At 50.5% G+C, this 19,008-nt stretch overlaps 2 protein-coding genes across 5 annotated transcripts in view; both read left to right on the top strand.

Annotated features, from left to right (window-relative positions):
* ARRB1 (arrestin beta 1) overlaps nt 1-19,008 on the top strand; it is a 117,816-nt gene that overhangs the window by 40,413 nt on the left and 58,395 nt on the right. The window lies entirely within an intron of this gene.
* ATG16L2 (autophagy related 16 like 2) overlaps nt 1-19,008 on the top strand; it is a 164,386-nt gene that overhangs the window by 97,167 nt on the left and 48,211 nt on the right. The gene's annotated exons all lie outside the window — the stretch shown is intronic.

Here is a 19,008-nt window from a genome sequence, read left to right as displayed (position 1 = left end):
CTGCTTCTCTGCAAGCAGGGCTGGTACTGCAGCCCAGAATGGCATCGATTCAGTCCGTAACTGGTTAAGGACTTAGGTCTGCGTTGGGACTGCGAACCAAACAGTTCCTTTGTACTTTGAAAGCTGCGGCATGTTCAGGGAAGGGCCTCTGTTGTTGAGCTGGGCAGCCTCTCATGCCTGGGGAATTTGGGGCTTGGAAAATGTGTTTGCACTCCCAGAGATTTGCAAATGGGCTTCCTTAATTAACCAGCAACAGAAACAACAACAACAGCCAAGCGCTGGGATGAGTTGCCTTCCTCTCCCAAGAAACACGATCTGACTTATCAGAGCCACAGAAAATTAATTTCAAAGATCAAGCGTTAATATCCACAGGAAATATACTTGTTCTTCGGAGACAGGTTCCATTTATTTGTTGCATATGTAGCCCAGCTTCTTCTTTCCAACGCGGCGTGCGTGGTTCTCTGGGTCCTCATTTAATCCCTCATTACAACCCTGTGGTGGGACGCGGGTGGCGCTGTGGGTTAAACCACAGAGCCTTGGGCTTGCCGATCAGAAGGTTGCCGGTTCGAATCCCCGCGACGGGGTGAGCTCCCGTTGCTCGGTCCCTGCTCCTGCCAACCTAGCAGTTCGAAAGCACGTCAAAGAGCAAGTAGATAAATAGGTACCGCTCCGGCGGGAAGGTAAACGGCGTTTCCGTGCGCTGCTCTGGTTCGCCAGAAGCGACTTAGTCCTGCTGGCCACATGACCCGGAAGCTGTACGCCGGCTCCCTTGGACAATAAAGCGAGATGAGTGCTGCAACCCCAGAGTCGGTCACGACTGGACCTAATGGTCAGGGGTCCCTTTACCTTTACCTTTACCTTTTACAACCCTGTGAGGTAGGTTAGGCAGAGAGGCAAGGACTGGTTTTTGGGGTCGCTTCGTCATGGCTGAGTGGGGGATTTGAACCTGGGTCTCCCAGGTTCTAGTTCAGCAGCACTCTAACCCCACCCTGTCTCTTGACACACGTTCCTCAGCACACACATGAGCCAGTCCTCGGAGGACAGGGCAGGGCGGAAATAGCCGTGCTTTCCTCCTCCTCTGCCCGTAAACCGCGGCTTGGCTCGCTGGCACGAGCAGCTGACAGCACTTCCCTCCATGCCGTGAAAAAGCCTCGCTTACTGATTTCAGCGCAGAAGCACGCCAAGTTGTTTCTTTCCCTTAGTCAGCTGGCAGCCTTCACACCCTGATTTGGCTGCGTTTGGACTGGACTCAAATGGCACCTTCCGAGATTTATGCTACTGCATTTATATCCCATCTCCCCCCCCCCCCCCAAGGAGCTCGAGATGGAATGCAGAGTTTTCGTCCCACCACCCATTTCATTTTCACAGCAACCCTGTGAGGCAGGTTAGGCTGTGCTTCGTGGCTGAGTGGGGGGATTTGAACCCGGCTCTCCGGGGTCCCAGCCCGACACTAACCACTGCACCACCGCTGCCTCTCAAGGCCAGACATCCTTGCACAGAGCGGTCCTGACAAGAGGCTTCCTCGGCCTGCCCGGCAAAATTGATGTGCTTTTGATCAGAGACATGGGAGCCAGGCAGACATTCAACAGGTGCAACTTTTCCGCTGCAGGGAAGAGAAACGCCACCTTGCGCAGGAAGGCCTGCGACAGGAAACACCCCCCCCCCGTTTCCATGGTGATGGGAGAGCGAAAGAGAGCTGCCACCATACCTGAACCTGCTACATTTACGTGGGCTTTTTCCCCTTTGGAGGGGACGCCTGGGCGTTGGAAGAGAGCGCTTTCTCTCCCACATGACTCAGTTGGAAAACTACTGCGGGGAGCCTTGCTTGCCGAGTTCCCTTGCTGTTTCTGCTCCAAAGTTAATCCTCCCTGAGTCTCGGAGGAGCTGGAAGCACTTAGCGGATCGATAACCCGGAGAGAGATGAGTGGTGCAGCACGAGGGGCCCTGTTTGGCACACAGGACCAGCCGGCATGGAGAAAGCTTGGCTTCCTGGCCCTTGGAGACCTGGGTCCCCACCTACCTTTTACCCCGGGGTGAGGGGGAACTTGTTCCGCCCGGGGCCGGATTCCCTTCCGACCAGCCTCTGAAGGGCCATGTACTCAGGTAGGGGGAGAAGCAAGGCTGGTGTGCCCTGGGGAAAGTAGCAAGGGCCAAGTATGAACTTGTTCCGCCCGGGGCCGGATTCCCTTCCGACCAGCCTCTGAAGGGCCATGTACTCAGGTAGGGGGAGAAGCAAGGCTGGTGTGCCCTGGGGAAAGTAGCAAGGGCCAAGTATGAAGGCCACATTTGACCTGCACCGGGTGTGAGGTTCCCCAGCCCTGCCTTACCCTACAAGCCACGACTCTTCCTTCTCCTGCCACCAGCCATATAACGCTGAGCTGCTGTGGCAGAGTCGCTAAGAGCAGGCGGAAATCCTCTTTTTGGTGCAAATCCTCTTTTCTGCTAAATCTGCACCTTGGTCCGGCATGCTGTGTGTGTGTCTTTCTGTGTGCGTATGGCCACAGACGGGGATGGCTGCTAGTCAGGATCAGGGCCGGATTGAGGTTTGATGAGGCACTCATCAGGTAATGGGGCCCTTTATATGTCCAGCTGTCCTTTGTCAACAACAAATGGTCGTTGTTTTTTGTGTTGAATATATGCTAGATGGTAATTTATGGACCTGATGGGTATTTAAAGCCATTTGCACAGGTTGCTTTGCAACCAGCCCATGCAGAATGTCGGCACCCTATATATGTTGTTGTTTAGTTGTTTAGTCGTGTCCGACTCTTCGTGACCCCCTGGACCAGAGCACGCCAGGCACTCCTGTCTTCCACTGCCTCCCGCAGTTTGGTCCAACTCATGCTGATAGCTTCGAGAACACTGTCCCACCATCTCGTCCTCTGCTGTCCCCTTCTCCTTGTGCCCTCCATCTTTCCCAACATCAGGGTCTTCTCCAGGGAGTCTTCTCTTCTCATGAGGTGGCCAAAGTCTTGGAGACTCAGCTTCACGATCTGTCCTTCCAGTGAGCATTCAGGGCTGATTTCCTTCAGAATGGATAGGTTTGATCTTCTTGCGGTCCATGGGACTCTCAAGAGAGTCTCTTCCAGCACCAGAATTCAAAAGCATCCATTCTTCGGCGATCAGCCTTCTTTATGGTCCAGCTCTCACCTCCATACATCACTACTGGGAAAACCATAGCACCCTATATATAGAAAGGAGCAAACCAGTGATATTTTAGGGAGCAGGCTAGCAGGCGGGGCCCATGACTTACATCATAGGAGCCTACACAACACAAAACACTGTTGCTGTATGTAGGTTTTATTTTATCTGTTTTCTGTCTTCTATTTTGGAGATGTACATCCAGTGTTTTCCCCTTTAATTTTGTTGCCCCCCCAAAAAAGAGTGGGGCCCTAAGCTATAGCTTGTTTAGCTTATATGTAAATCTGGCACTGGTCATGATGGCTGTGCTCTGAGTCCACCGTTGGAGAAAGCAGGTACCGGCAAGAGGAGAGAGGGCTCTTTGTGCCCGGATCCTGCTTGCGGCTTTCGCACCAGAGGCATCTGACCGGCCACTGTGAGAGCAGGATGCTGGGCCAGGTGGGCCCTGATCCTGCAGGGATCTTCTTAGCTTCGTAACATCTAGAGGGCCTCAGTTTTTGCCCTCGGTGTTAGAGCCTGCTGGTGAATTTCTCCCACACCCGATTTCCCTCTCCTCATCTGCCTCCCTCCCTCCCTCCCTCCTTCCACCTTCCTGCGCATGAAAGCTCTGAGGCCTCCTGCAAAAGCAGAGTTGCTCCGAGACAATTTGGCGCCGCCAGAGCGACTGGAGCGTGCCCCTCGATGGCACCGGTGGCGCTGCCACTCTTTGCAATGTCCTCAATCTCTCTGAGGAAGCAGGCATTGTGCCGGCAATTACTGGGCCCCGGACGAAAGTATGTGCTAAATGTTTCTGCCGAATAGCTCCTCTGCCTATTAGGGAATTAATCTGTTTTGCTGTGCCTTTCCCTTTCATAGCTGCCTGCTTTTCCTCTTTTGTTTTAGGCTGTGGAGGAGAAAATTAAGGAAGGATGGAGAGAGGAGGGAGGGAGGGAGGGAGAAATAGCCCTGTGCTGCCCTGAGGTTTGCTTTGCTGTTGTCTAGCGCCAGGGTGGGGGACCTCAGGCTGCACCCCGCTCTTACCTAGCTTCACCCCCAGATAAATTTGTGGACTCTTGACAATGCCTCTCGCTTGCCTGGTGTCAGGAGTGGGAGTCAGGAGCGGGTCAGCAATAAATCACACGGTGTCAGTGAAATTGGCTCTTTATTCAAGGAAACATTATTTTATTTTGTGACACCTGGCTTGAGAGCAGTACATGTGAAAAGGATCTAGGAGTCTTGGTTGACCACAAACTTGACATGAGCCAACAGTGTGACGCGGCAGCTAAAAAAGCCAATGCAATTCTGGGCTGCATCAATAGGAGTATAGCATCTAGATCAAGGGAAGTAATAGTGCCACTGTATTCTGCTCTGGTCAGACCTCACCTGGAGTACTGTGTCCAGTTCTGGGCACCACAGTTCAAGAAGGACACTGACAAACTGGAACGTGTCCAGAGGAGGGCAACCAAAATGGTCAAAGGCCTGGAAACGATGCCTTATGAGGAAGGGCTAAGGGAGCTGGGCATGTTTAGCCTGGAGAAGAGGAGGTTAAGGGGTGATATGATAGCCATGTTCAAATATATAAAAGGATGTCACATAGAGGAGGGAGAAAGGTTGTTTTCTGCTGCTCCAGAGAAGCGGACACGGAGCAATGGATCCAAACTACAAGAAAGAAGATTCCACCTAAACATTAGGAAGAACTTCCTGACAGTAAGAGCTGTTTGACAGTGGAATTTGCTGCCAAGGAGTGTGGTGGAGTCTCCTTCTTTGGAGGTCTTTAAGCAGAGGCTGGACAACCATATGTCAGGAGTGCTCTGATGGTGTTTCCTGCTTGGCAGGGGGTTGGACTCGATGGCCCTTGTAGTCTCTTCCAACTCTATGATTCTATGATTCTATGAAGTCAACTCAGGAGGCCAGGTCTAGTAAGCGCAGCTACTCTTCCTGGAAGAACTTGGCCCTATGAGGCAGTTTGGGGGACTGAAGGTCCCTGCCTTCTGACAGATCTCTTGTCTCCTCCTCCCCTGGATCCTTCCCAAGCAATCTGAGACTCTGCCATCCTCTCTCTCTCTGCTCCTCCCTCTTTCATACCTCTTCTGGTTCTGGAAAATCAGGGGAGAAGAAAGCTGGTTGCAGCAAGAGAGGGAGACATCATGGCTTCTTCACCAGCCTGCCGCATCTCTACCTCTTGGCCCCACTCCTCACCAACCTCCATTTCTGAGTCTGGATTGCCCTCTGCCCCAGACTCTCCCCGCTCACTAAGCCCTGTTGCTTCTTCAGCTTCCGACGCCACTGCCTCCCAGTCTTCTCCTTCTTCTCCCTCTTACCACTCATCACTGTCCCACCAGCACTTCCTGGGCTCCGAGTCTTCTTCCCTGTCCATGACACCTACTGTAAAAAGGTGGAATTTATGGCCCACCCACTTTTGACTTTGGCCACATTCACCCCAAGACAGGTGGTCTCCGGAAGATTGCTGAGGAGACAGAGTGGCCCCAGGGCTTAAAGATGTTGTCTCCATCCCTGGCCTAGTGGTTCTGCTCTGCAAGGGATGGTCTTGCGAACTTGAGAGGCAGCATGGATCAGGCCAATGGCTGCGATTCCTGCATTGCAGGTGGGGTTGGACTAGATGACCCTCGGTGTCCCTTCCAACTCCATGTGTCTGAAAGTGTCACAGTCAGGGAAGGGAAAGAGCCAGAAAGAGCTCTGATCCTGCGGGTTGCAAGTGCCTCCTTCCTTCCGATTAATGTCACTCCTGGATTTGGGGGGGGGGGGAGAGCGCAAGGTTTTATTTTTTATTTTTTAATCTCTTTTGGCCGGTTTCCATCCCTAACTTCCAGTGGCTACAGATGGAAGCCAAAAGCTGCTGCAGTGCCAAACTTCTCGGCTTATTGAATCAATAAAATAAAAAGCCTGGGGAAGAATAATGGCTAATCAATAATGGATTGAACGTGGGGCCATTTCCTTCCTCTCTGCGTAAGCGGCCATCTGCCCTGAATTGGATTTGATATACTGCCGGCCTCAGTTGGTGGGCCAAGGGGAAAAGTGGTGTTGGGTCACAGCCTGGCTATTTAGCGTTTCTCTTAATATACTCAATGCCTGAGTGTGGATGGCGATTATTCGGAATACAATTCGGTGCCCAGAAAAAAAATGGGTTGTGCAACTGACATCTGGGTCCTTGGTATCATACAGGGTTTTCCAAAGTTGGGGCTCCAGCTGTTTTTTGGACTACAACTCCCATCATCCCTAGCTAGCAGGAGCAGTGGTCAGGGATGATGGGAGTTGTAGTTCAAAAACAGCTGGAGACCCAAGTTTGAGAAGCCCTGGTATAATATGTTCTTTCTCTGTGAAGCAGGAGAGACGGTAAAACTAAGTGGGAGGGCGCTTACAATTGTCTGCCTGAAATGCTGAAGAATTGGTCCCACTTAATATAGAACGCCCTGAGCCAGAGGGACCCGTCGTCTGACTTGGTGTAATGCTTCTAGAATTCATATGCAACATATAATCACATATCCGTGCAGAGTTTGTGCAGATACACAAGGAAGTCGAATCCTGTTTTTGGGTTTCCCATAATGGGTATCTTGGGACGTGGGTGGCTCTGTGGTCTAAACCACTGAGCCTCTTGGGCTTGCTGATCAGAAGGTCAGTGGTTCGAATCCCCACAATGGAGTGAGCTCCTGTTGCTGTGTGTCAGCTCCTGCCAACCTTGTAGTTCGAAAGCAGACCAGTGCAAGTAGATAAATAGGTACTGCTGTGGCAGGAAGGTAAATGGTGTTTCGATGCGCTCTGGTTTTTGTCACAGTGTCCCGTTGCGCCAGAAGCGGTTTAGTAATGCTGGCCGCATGACCCAGAAAGCTGTCTGTGAACAAACGCCGGCTCCCTTGGCCTGAAAGCAAGATGAGAGCCACAACCCCATAGTCGCCTTTGACTGGATTTAACCGTCCAGGGCTCCTTTACCTTTCCCTTTAATCTGGTTATCCCCTGTGAGAACAGGATGCTGGACTAGATGGGCCAATGGCCTGATCCAGTAGGCTCTTTTTAGGTTTCTAAAGCCCCCCAATTTTGAATTCTGGTGCTAGAGGGGACTCTTGAGAGTCCCATGGACTGCAAGAAGATCAAAATGATCTGTTCTGAAGGAAATCAGCCCTGAGTGCTCACTGGAAGGACAGATCGTGAAGCTGAGGCTCCAAGACTTTGGCCACCTCATGAGAAGAGAAGACTCCCTGGAAAAGACCCTGATGTTGGGAAAGATGGCGGGCACAAGGAGAAGGGGACAACAGAGGACGAGATGGTGGGACAGTGTTCTCAAAGCTACCAGCATGAGTTTGACCAAACTGCGGGAGGCAGTGGAAGACAGGAGTGCCTGGCGTGCCCTGGTCCAGGGGGTCACAAAGAGTCGTGCTTGACTAAATGACTAAACAACAACAACAACACCCCCCCATGAGGTGCCTCGTTCTTGTGCAAACAGATTTGGAAAAATGTGTAACTCTAACTTGGGCCTTCTGTTATGCATAAACCCTGAAAGGTCTCGACTAAATTTCTGGGCCCTTGGACAGCTAAATGGTGCAAAGATCTGAAGGCCATTTCTGATGAAACACATGTCTGTTCACATGAATTTGCCAAACTGCATTTCGGACCTCCCCAACCTGGTTCCCTCCAGATGTTTTGCACTACGACCGGTGCTTTTCTTCTTGAAAAAACTGTGCAGGTACAATGTACCCTTGAGAATTTAAAAAACCCCACTGATGATGACTCTTATCGGGCTCAGCGAAGCGCAGCACGATGAGAGCTGTAGTCAAAAAACAGGGTCCCAAGTTTTTCTGTTTTTTAATTTTTATTTATTAGATTTATATACTATTAATGTTAACAATACTGCCCTTTATAAAAAGATCTCAGGGCGGTTCCCAAAATAAAGAAAAGTTGGGGAAGGAGACTGAAAGGAACGCCATCCGTTCGGGAGGGTGAGGAGAGAATTTGCTGCTTGTGCATCGGCAGAAAAGAGTGTTTGTTCACACTATCAATATCCATCACTGAGCAAACACTCTTTCCCACGAGTTTACCTAAGTGCTCAATGAGCAGAGCAGAAAAAGATAGCACAGCTGTTATGAATTGGGATTGATTCACCTGGTATATAAAGCAAGCCGGCCGACCCAAGTTCACCTGCTCTGTTCCGCAGCGTTGGCGCTTCAGAGCTGGGCAGCGGTTTCCCCCATGTGTGCGCGCAGACGCATGTAGCACGTTCCATGCGTCAGGCTGAGTGGTTTGCGCTGGGAGAGCTTCTGCCACCAGGCACTGAATGCTTTCATCTCTCCCTGCGCTCATTAACATGCTCCAGCTTGCTCCACTCTCGCTCTCCCTGTAATGCAATAATCTGATGCTTGAAACTTCCTTATCAGATTTGCTGGCTTTAAAGAGATTTCGGCTGCCAGAGGTTCGGGTGCTCTGTTTGATGTGCCTCATTTGCATAAGGTGGGAGGGAGGGACGACAGCAGGAGGAGGGAGGAGGGGGCACATCGAGAGGCCTGCAGGAGCATCAGTCCAGACTGCTCATTATCATCCGCTGAAGTCTGACATCACAGCCCCCAGCAAGAAAGGAGGGAAGAGAAACACACTCACAGATAAGGAAAGCAGGCTGTCAGAGAAGCCACAGGAACCCCGTATGTGCCAAAGCCCTCTAGAGGCTCCTTGCCAGCCAGCATATGGTGTCAGCCACATGGGGCAATGCTATGAGCCACTACCACAGCTACGAGATGCATACCTGCTCGGGACAGGCTGGGCCCAGGCGTGGAGGAAGGGGGTGCGGTGGGAGCGGATCGCCCCGGGTGTCACCACTGAGGGGGGTGAAAAAATGCCGGGTGGCACTCACCAGTCGTACCTTGGAAACCGGACGGCTTGGCTCCCGAACGAGTCGACTCCCAAATGATTGAAACCCAGAAGTGAGTGTTTCAGGACGCTCCTGCAGCCAATCGGAAGCTGCACTTTGGTTTTCGAACCATTCCGGGAGTCGAACGGGTTCCCAGAGCGCATTCTGTTTGAAAACCAAGGTACCACTGTATCTGAGTTTCTGACAGGCTCCGCACTGTCGCTGCAACTACATCCCAGGGGCCCAGACCTATGGTTGGTTGCGATTTATGTGCAGAACGGCCATACCTGAGCCTCAGCCGATTCCCTCCCCCCGGAGGCCTTTGGGCAGAGAAGTCTCGCCAGGTGCTCCAAAGGTGAGCCGCTGCCTCCTTCCTTCCTGTCCTCTCTTGACACCGCCATTTGTCTAATTAGTTAAGGCTCTGTTGTCAGCAAGCCTGGAAAGCAGCCTTGCTAATTTCCTCTGGAGCGCCAAACAAACAGAGACAAACCCAGGGCTCTCAGCCGCAACCTGGGAGCAGCTAAGCTCGACCTGCCGCAGGAGACCATAAACTACTTTGGTCTGTTTGCACAGGTTCCCTCCCCCCCCCCAAAAAAAAATTCAGGCGAGAGATGCGGAAGCTCAGTACAAACCGCGTGGAGAATCCTATTTGCTGTTCCGCAATTTATGATGCGTTTCAAACAACCGTGTCTGCAACACGCTTAGCCTGCATCTGTCAACGAGACCCGAATTGCCCCCACAATGTTTATTTCGAAGGGGATTTTCTCTGGCGATGTTTTCAGCCTGATACATCAGTATTAGGTCCTGTTTTCCGAAGTTGGGGTGGGGCATTTTCTGAAAGCAGGGTCCCGTGGGGGGCTGTTTGAATGAATATTACGGCTTTTGAGCTGACCTCATCAGATTTTGGAGACTTGTAACTTCTGAGAGTTGGCAGTCTTTGCCTCGCCCTGGAGCCACGAGTCACTGAGCAAGAAAATGTCACAGAGGTGTAAATGGGTTATGAAGATCACAAAACAGCACACGGTTGTCCTATAGGGTCAGGTAATGTGTAGATACATTATCCAAAATTGGTCTGGTCCACATCATGATATTGGTTTCATAATATCTGACATGGCGATATATCATAGAATCACGAATGTTTAGTCGGAATCTCCTTTCTTGTAACTTGAAGCCCTGGGTTCGAGTCCTCTCCCCCGGAAGAGCAGCAGAAAAACAAGCTTGCTCCCTCTCCCATGGGACAGTCCTTCAGATATTTGAAGGTGGCTATCCTCTCAGTCTCCTTTTTCCAAGGCTAAACATACCCAGCTCCTTCAACCATCCCTCACCAGGCTTGGTTTCCAGACCTTCAATCATCTTGGTTGCCATCCTCTGTACACCTTCCAGCTTGTGAACATCCTTCTTAAATTGTGGTGCCCAGAACTGGACACAGTATTCCAGGTGTGGTCTGACCATGGCAGAATATGGTGGTACTGTTTCTTCCCTTGATCTGGGCACTATACTTCTGTTGATGCAGCCTAGAATAGCATTCACTTTTTTTGCTGCTGCATCACACTGTCGGCTCATGTTAAGCTTGTGGTCCACCAAGATCCCTAGATCCTTTTCACATGTACTGCTACTAAGCCAGGTGTTCCCCATCCATAGCTGTCAACATTTCCCTTTTTTAAAGGGAAATTCCCTTATTCTGAATAGGATTCCTTGCAAGAAAAGGGAAAAGTTGACAGCTATGCCCCCATCCTGTATTTGTGCATCTGGTTCTTTCTGCCTAAGTGCAGAACTTTAACTTTGTCCCCCTTGAAATTCATTTTGTTAGCTTGCGCCAGGTTCTCCAATCTGTTAAGATCATTTCAAATTCTTATTCTGTCTTCTGCGACGTTAGCTACCCCTCCCAGCTTGGTGTCACCTGCAGATGTGATGAGCATCCCCTCAATTCCTTCATCCAAGTCGTTTATAAAGACGTTGAACAACAGCGGGCCCAGGACAGAACCCGAATCACAATTGGTATGTGTTTGTGATGTAAAAAATTGCTGTGTGGGGGAAACTGTCAAACTGGTCATCGCTTAGCAATATAGAATTGTAGAGTTGGAAGGGACCCCACGGTCATCTAGTCCAACCCCCTGTGATGCTGGAATTTCAGCTAAAGCACCCAAGACCGATGGCCGTCCAACCTCTGCTTAAAAACCTCCAAGGAAGGAGAGTTCACAATCTTCTGAGGGAGGCCGTTCCGCTGCTGCTCTCATGATTTCTTCTGCCTCTGTTGCTCTGTACTATAAAATAACAGTTGTAATATTTTGATGTATTTTTAATTTTTGTTGGAAGCCGCCCAGAGTGGCTGGGGAAACCCAGCCAGATGGGTGGGGTACAAATAAATTATTATTATTATTATATGTTAAATGTAAGTAAAATGTATCAGCTTTAAACTGCTAAATACTAGAAGTTGCCAGTAAATTAACCCGTTCGCCTCTACATAGTTCCATCCTTATTCCAGGCATTGTGTTATCTCAGTACATCACAATGTTTAGCTGGTGAAAACCAGACATTGCTCAATCCTAGATCCACCTCATGGGAGGGCTGGGTTCAGGAATACCAAAGAAGAATGTCAATAACTCTAGAATGATCGGTTGCAGAGCTTTATTAAAAGAAGGTGTAGACTTCCAGCAAATCAGCCTGCCGGGTCTCCCAGTCTTTGCAGACACGGGACGGGGACCGCAGCAAGGAGATGGCTTGTCTGCAACCAAGCTAACATGCATTTATGCACAAAGCAGCATACACCAGTTTGCCCAGGCCCTCCCCTCCCAACTGGCCGGTGAGGCCATAGGTGGCAGCTGTCCAGAACTTCTCTCCTCTCTGGGCCTCGAGCCCAGCATCCCAAGGCCTACCGATAAGCGCCGCATCAAAGCCAGCCAATTAGCATACATCAAAGCAAGTGAATGCATAAGCATGTATGAGCTCACTTGTGCAACAACGGCCAATTAGTTTGGGGTTATCTTGACTGCCAAGATGGCGTCTGTAGGCCTTCCGGAATGTTTCTCCTTTGGCTCAGCAGAACCGGAAAGATGACGGACCAAGGTCACTGTGATGGCCTGGGAATCGGATTCAGAGGCTGAACCTGAGGAATCCCAGCCTGCACAGGAGTCCCTGCCTCCAGGACCAGCTGAGCCAGGGCTGGGGCATGAGCCTGAAGGGTCCTCACCTGTGCTGGATCCTCAGGTGCAGGCACCAGCTGAGTCTGCTCTGGCTCTTGAGGTGATGGAGGACCCACTGCCTGCAGGTGCTCCACTCTCAGCCCCGTCAGAGGAAGCTGAGGTTGCCTCTGGGTCTGGTAACCCTCCAGCCTCTCCTGAGCTGCAGAGGCTCAGGGCAGAGAGGCGGAGGGAACTAAGTTCCCACAGGAGGAGTGCTCGCCTCCAGGCCAGGAGAGGCGAGTCACCTGTGGGCCGGGGCCGCCCTATGCCTCAGGGCAGATAAAAGCCAGCCAGCCCCAACCCCAAGTTGCGGGAGCAACATTGTTGGTAACCTGTTCCTGCCAGCACCCTGTCCTGCTCTTCTGCCAGAGTTCCTGACCACACCCGACTCCCTGCCTTGGACCCAGCTTCAGCCTTGACGGACAGCCTCCATACCACACCCTCGACCTCAGACTGGACTCGGACCACGCCGCACGGTAACCTCCCGGGACCAGCACAGTCACAGAGGCTCAGATGCAAAAGATAAAACGGACAAGGAAATAACAACATAAGGAAAGCCTCATGGATTGGACCAGTGGCCTCTCCAGCCCAGCATCCTATTCTCACAGCAGCTACCCAGATGCCCGTTGTGGACAGCCCACAAGAGCCCTCTCCCCTCCTCTGATTTCCTGCAGAGCGAAGAACATTGCCATCCTAGCTAGTAGCCATTGATAGACCTCTCCATGAATTTGTCCAGTCCTATTTTAAAGCCATTCTTTACGTTCTTGGCTTGCCATCTGCATGCGGCGCATATTTTGGATACAGATAGGTAGCCGTGTTGGTCTGCCATAGTCAAAACAAAAAATTTCTTTCCTTCCAGTAGCACCTTAAAGACCAACTAAGTTAGTTCTTGGTATGAGCTTTCGTGTGCATGCACACTTCTTCAGATACACTGAAACAGAAGTTGCCAGATCCTTCTATATAGTGAGAAGGTGGGGAGGGGTATTACTCAGAAGGGTGGTGGGAATGGGTGGTTGGCAGATAGCTGTGATGAGCCTGTTGACGACTCTTAACGACTGCAACAGGTCTTACAGGAAAAAGCAAGGGGTGAGAAGGTGAAAAATGGCTTTGTCATGTATAATGAGATAAGAATCCAATGTCTTTGTTCAGACCAGGTCTCTCCATGGTTTTAAGTTTGGTAATGAGTTGCAATTCAGCAGCTTCTCTTTCCAGTCTATTTCTGAAATTCCTTTGTAGTAATACAGCTACTTTGAGATCTTGTATAGAATGTCCTGGGAGACTGAAGTGTTCTCCTACTGGTTTCTCTGTCTTGTGATTCTTGATGTCCGATTTATGTCCGTTTATTCTTTGGCGTAAGGTTTGGCCTGTTTGTCCAATATAGAGAGCTGAGGGATACTGTTGGCATTTGATGGCATATACAATGTTAGACGATGAGCAATTAAATAGTCCCGAGATGGTATGTGTGATATTGTTGGGGCCAGTAATGGTGTTGTCCGGGTGTATGTGGCAGCAAAGTTGGCATCTGGGTTTATTGCAGGCTCTATTGCATATTTTGGACTGAATCCCAGTTGCTGGAAGCCACAGGAGGGGAGAGTTGCTCTTGTGCTTGAATCCTGCTTGAGGGTTTGCCATGGGGGCACCCGGTTGGCCACTGGGAGAACAGGATGGATTGCCTAGATGGACCATTGGCCTGATCCAGAGCAGGTTCTTATGTTCTATGATTCTTATGACCAGACCCGGGACTCCTTGAAGGATCAGCTTGAACCCTTGGAGCCCAGATGGAGCCCAGGGCTACAGAGGATGTTGTTGGCCTTTTAATGGGCCACATGCAATATTCAGGGGGCGGAGCCTCTTGTCAATTAATCTGTAGGCTCTAAAGATCTGCCACTTGGCCCAGGACATCGCTGAGACAACTCGCATCTTCTGCCTCAGCAGTAGCGGTGCTAACCATGGTCCTGAAACCTACATTATGGCCCCTCTCCAAGGTGCTGATCCTCACATTGTCTAGCCCAATGGTGGAGAACCTATGGTGCGCATGCCAGAAGAGGCACTTAGAGCCCTCTCTCTGTGCACATGCGCCGTCGCCCCAGCACAAAGCCGGCAGAAGGCGAGGGCGGCTCATCGAGTCCTCAGCTCAACTTGTGACGGAGTAGGAGCACCTTGGATGGGGCGTCGGGGTGTGTGTGCAAAACAGAGCCACAACCCCCAGGGCGTGCATTTTCCCTTGGGGAGCCTCCACTGTGTGTGGGGAGGGTGCAACACTCTGTACGTGCTCAGAGGCACACTGCCACCTTGGTGGGCCACTAAGAGTTCTGAGCAGCCACCTTCCTCCTGCTGCTGCTGCGAGGTTGAGGCTTTACACACCCTCCGGCCAGGGCCAACGGGAGGTGCCAGGCAGGGCGTGTCACACGGGGGCCAGCAGGGGAGGACGGCATCGCTGGCGAGCTTCAAGAAGCCACTTTGTTTGGGGCCAGGTAGCCAGGCAGGGCCGGCTCCGTCCCGGCCGCGTTGCCCCTCGCCCCTCACTTGCATTTTTGGAGGACTCTCCCTGCTGCAGCCCCCCCACACAAACTCTGAGACAAGCCTAGCAAAATTTCTCTGTGCAACTGTTGACTCCCTTGAAAGGTGCCGGACTCTCCTTCCTTAGGGGTTTTTAAGAAGACATTTGATGGCCAGCTGTTGGGGATTCTTTAGCTGAAGTTCTTTTTTCAAAAAAATAAATGTTATTAGTTTTTTAACATATCGTTTTCAACAATAATTAAACATACTTTTGTATCTTATACAATTTTTTTGACTTCCATCAACCACATCTGAAAATTTCCCAATCTATTCACTGAATTTACGTTTCTTACTTTCACTATTACATTTAAATCTCATAACTAATATCTCTATTCTTTCTCTACTTTGCAATGTTTCATATATTCCTCCTTACAAAACTTATTGTAGTCCTACTAGCATAATTTGTTGATTACAGTTGGTCTTCAAATAGTTTGTATATTTCTTCCAATCTTCTGTGAATCTCTGGTCCCACAGGTTTCGAATCCTTCCTGTCATTTTATCTAATTCTGCGTACAGTGGTACATTGGGTTAAGTACTTAATTCGTTCCGGAGGTCTGTTCTTACCCTGAAACTGTTCTTAACCTGAGATACCACTTTAGCTAATGGGGCCTCTTGCTGCTGCCGCGCCACCAGAGCCCAAGTTCTGTTCTTATCCTGAAGCAAAGTTCTTAACTTGAAGCACTGTTTATGGGTTAGTGGAGTCTGTAACCTGAAGCATATGTAACCTGAAGCGTATGTAACCCGAGGTACCACTGTAGTCCATTAATTTTGTCTGCCATTCTTCTTTCGTTGGAATTTCTTCTTGCTTCCATTTCTGGGCTAACAATACTCTTGCCGCTGTTGTTGTGTATAAAAACAATTTAACATCTCGTCTATTAATGCCCTCACCTATAATACCAAGTAAAAATGCTTCTGGTTTTTTAAAAAACGTATATTTCAACATCTTTTTCATCTCCTTATATGACGCTGCACTTCTATGATTCTGTCTCTGATCAGATCTGGCTGCAAAAGAGGAGGGAGAGAACTTACTTCATATTCTCCAGAGTTTCCCCCTGAAATCTCACCCACAGGCCAAGTCCTGATACACCTTGTGTCAATTTGCGTTGCAGGGCGTTGGTTAGTCACTATTCCTACATGGCAGGGGGTTGGACTAGATGACCCTTAGGGTCCCTTCCAGCTCTACAATGCCAAGATTCTAAGTGATGCCCTGCCTGCTGCCATTTCAGCATGCTCTCCCCCCTGCAAAAATAGCACTCTCGGGGACAAACTAGACATTTGGGAGCTTTTGCTCCCAAGATTTCAGAGGAATACTTTCCATCGAGAAATCTTAACAGGGTGGTTCAGCAGGACTTCAAAGCATGAACAGGGTTCCCACCCCCTTCACCTGGGAGCCAGACACCCTTCCCACCTGTTGGATTGAAAGTAAAGGACTTTCAGCCCTTCTGCCCTGGTGCGTCTTATCTTATAAACTCTGGTGCTTCAGCGAGGATGAGTGTCTGGCTGTTAGTTCTGCGATAAGGGGCTCCGTGAAGCATCTGCAACCTCCTTTTATAGATTTCTGGTTTGTAACGAGCTGCTTAAGACGATAGCTGCGCCTGTACATCCTCTGGTGGATATTAACAAGGCTTTAGCGAAGGTGGAGAAATGGTTTAAGGAACATAGATAAGGATGCAGAGACCAGCCGCCACACAGGCTGCAAAGGCTTTGAAGTCCTGCTGTTGGAAAATGGACAAAGTGTTAAAAGAGGAGTTTCTGCAAGAAGAGAGAGAGAGAGGAGCGCAGAGGGGCAATGCCTGCGCATCGCAAGAATAAGGCTTTGTTTCCAGTAGTATTGCCTAGCTTATTGGCCGTCTTAACAGGGTGATGCAGCTGCAAAAAAAGCTAATGCTATTCTCGGCTGCGTCCACAGAAATCTGGAATCCCAATGGAGGGAAGTCATAGCACTTTTCTATTCTGCCTTGGTCAGACCACACCTGGAATACTGTGTCTAGTTCTGGGTACCACAGTTTAAGAAAGCCACTCCCGGCTGCATCACCCTCTGGCCAGCCAATCGGCTGGCTCTGGGGGCGTGGCCTGCCCTATTTAAGGCAGGCGCGGCTGGGAATCTCCCTCTTTTGCCGCCTACCAACTGTTCCTGTTTTCCCACCCTCCCACCCTATAAGGTTCTTGCTCCTTGACCTTGCTATGGACTTTGGTTGGTCACCATTGAGGGGCCTGATAGGAATTTTTCTGCTTGGCAAATTGGCACCAGCCACTTGGTTTTCGGCTACCTCATAGCAAACCGTCACAACTTTCTTGGTCTTGGCGGTTAGGCATTGGTATAGTTCTGTAGATGGAAGAGGGGAGGTAGCATCATCACCTGCCCCACATATTGAAGGGTAGTCTGATAAAGGATTCCAGGGGGCATGGCCCTGTCCGAAGTCTAGGGACAGGGCCTAAGGCACGCCTCCTAGTAGTGACCCTGGAGGAGTTCCTAGTTGATGTGCACCAACAGGACTCCCCCTACTGGTGGTTAACCCTTCCTGGACTTGAAGCGGACAGGTTGAAGCCGGATATAGTCTGTTAGGACCGATGCCTAAGCCAAAACCGCTCATCCCCTGTAACCAATAGAGTTGTGGCCTTATTTAGCCCATTAACCTTAATAATTGTGTCATGTGTCATTATTTCCACTGGCGGGGGGGGGGGGACTCGCCACGCAAGGATGTTGACAGGCTGGAAGGTGGCGGGCAGAGGAGGGTGACCAAGATGATCCAGTATCTGGAAACCAAGCCTTTTGAGGAGTAGTTCAAGGAACTGGGCATGTTAAGCCTGGGAAAGAGGAGATTGAGAGGAGATATCTAAATATCTAAAGGGTTGCCACATAGATGGAGCAAGCTGGTTTTCCCCCTGTTCTGGAGGGTACGAGCCAAAGGATTCTAGTGGCGAGAAAGGAGATTCTGATTAAACGCTAGGAAGAACTTTCGGCCCGTAAGAGCTGTTTGACAGTGGGAGAGGTTTGTTGGGCTCGAATCCTGCTTGCAGGAGTTCCCTGTAATGGGCACCTGGTTGGCCACTGTGAGAACAGGACGCTGGACAAGATGGGCCTCCCTGGGCCTGATCCAGCTGGCCTTTCTTAAGTTTGGATGTTCTGAGCTCCTCTCAGGGTTGTGGGTTCGATCCCTGCATTGGGCAAAACTTTCCTTCCTTGCAAGGGTTTGGACCAGATAACCATTCCGACTCTACAATTCTCTGAGTCTCCGAATGCCACGCACTGGATCCGCACCCCTTCCCCAAATTGCCCCCCCCCCTGCCAAAACGGTACTGGGTCTCTCCCCTGTTTCCCATCCTTGCCCTCAGATACCTCTGTCTCGCTGCTAATTTGCATGGCGAAGAGCTTCCCTTAATGAGCTCCCTGGTAGGGAAACAGCTGCAGCTGTCATGGCAACTGCCGGGCTTTGACATCCCTCCTTGGGAGGAGTCTCAGCAGGTGCTTTGGGGGGGGATCCCCCCTCCCTGCCTCTGCTCCTCCCCCAATTCATCAATCTCCCCTTTTCGGCCAGGTATGGGGTGTGTGTGTTTGTCTCTGTTGTGGGGGGGGGGGATTCCAGATGGGGAGAGAGAGTCCCCTTGCCTTGCTGGGCACCCAACCTCATTAGCGGCTTTTATTTCCTAGGGAGGTTGCGCTAATGATTTACTCAAGTCACTTTGATTCTTATTTGGGGAGGGGGGGAGCGCTGCGCAAGAGAGAGAGAGAGCACGGCAATGAAAAATTCATGGGACCATAACTAAAACATGACAGCCCGCAAGGTGTCTACAGATTTGCCGGGAACGCATGGTGCCAATGGGGGAAGGGGAAGTGATACTTTATTGCAAATAATTTGTTGTTGTTTAGTCGTTTAGTCGTGCCCGATTCTTCGTGACCCCATGGGCCAGAGCATGCCAGGCACTCCTGTCTTCCACTTCCTCCCGCAGTTTGGTCAAACTCATGCTGGTAGCATCGAGAACACCACCATCTCTTCCTCTGTTGTCCCCTTCCTCTGTCCCACCATCTCTTCCTCTGTTGTCCCCTTTTCCTTGTGCCCTCCATCTTTCCCAAGGGTCTTTTCCAGGGAGTCTTCTCTTCTCATGAGGTGGCCAAAGTATTGGAGCCTCAGCTTCAGGATCTGTCCTTCCAGTGAGCACTCAGGGCTGATTCCTTCAGAATGGATCGGTTTGATCTTCTTGCAGTCCCTGGGACTCTCAAGAGTCTCTTCCAGCACCAGAATTCAAAAGCATCAATTCTTCGGCGATCAACCTTCTTTATGGTCCAGCTCTCAC

Source organism: Podarcis filfolensis (genome assembly GCF_964270895.1).
Source record: "Podarcis filfolensis genome assembly, chromosome: 4".
Classification (NCBI taxonomy): Eukaryota; Metazoa; Chordata; class Lepidosauria; order Squamata; family Lacertidae; genus Podarcis; species Podarcis filfolensis.
Note: the sequence above shows the minus strand (reverse complement) of the source record. Positions and strands in the feature narration are given on the sequence as shown.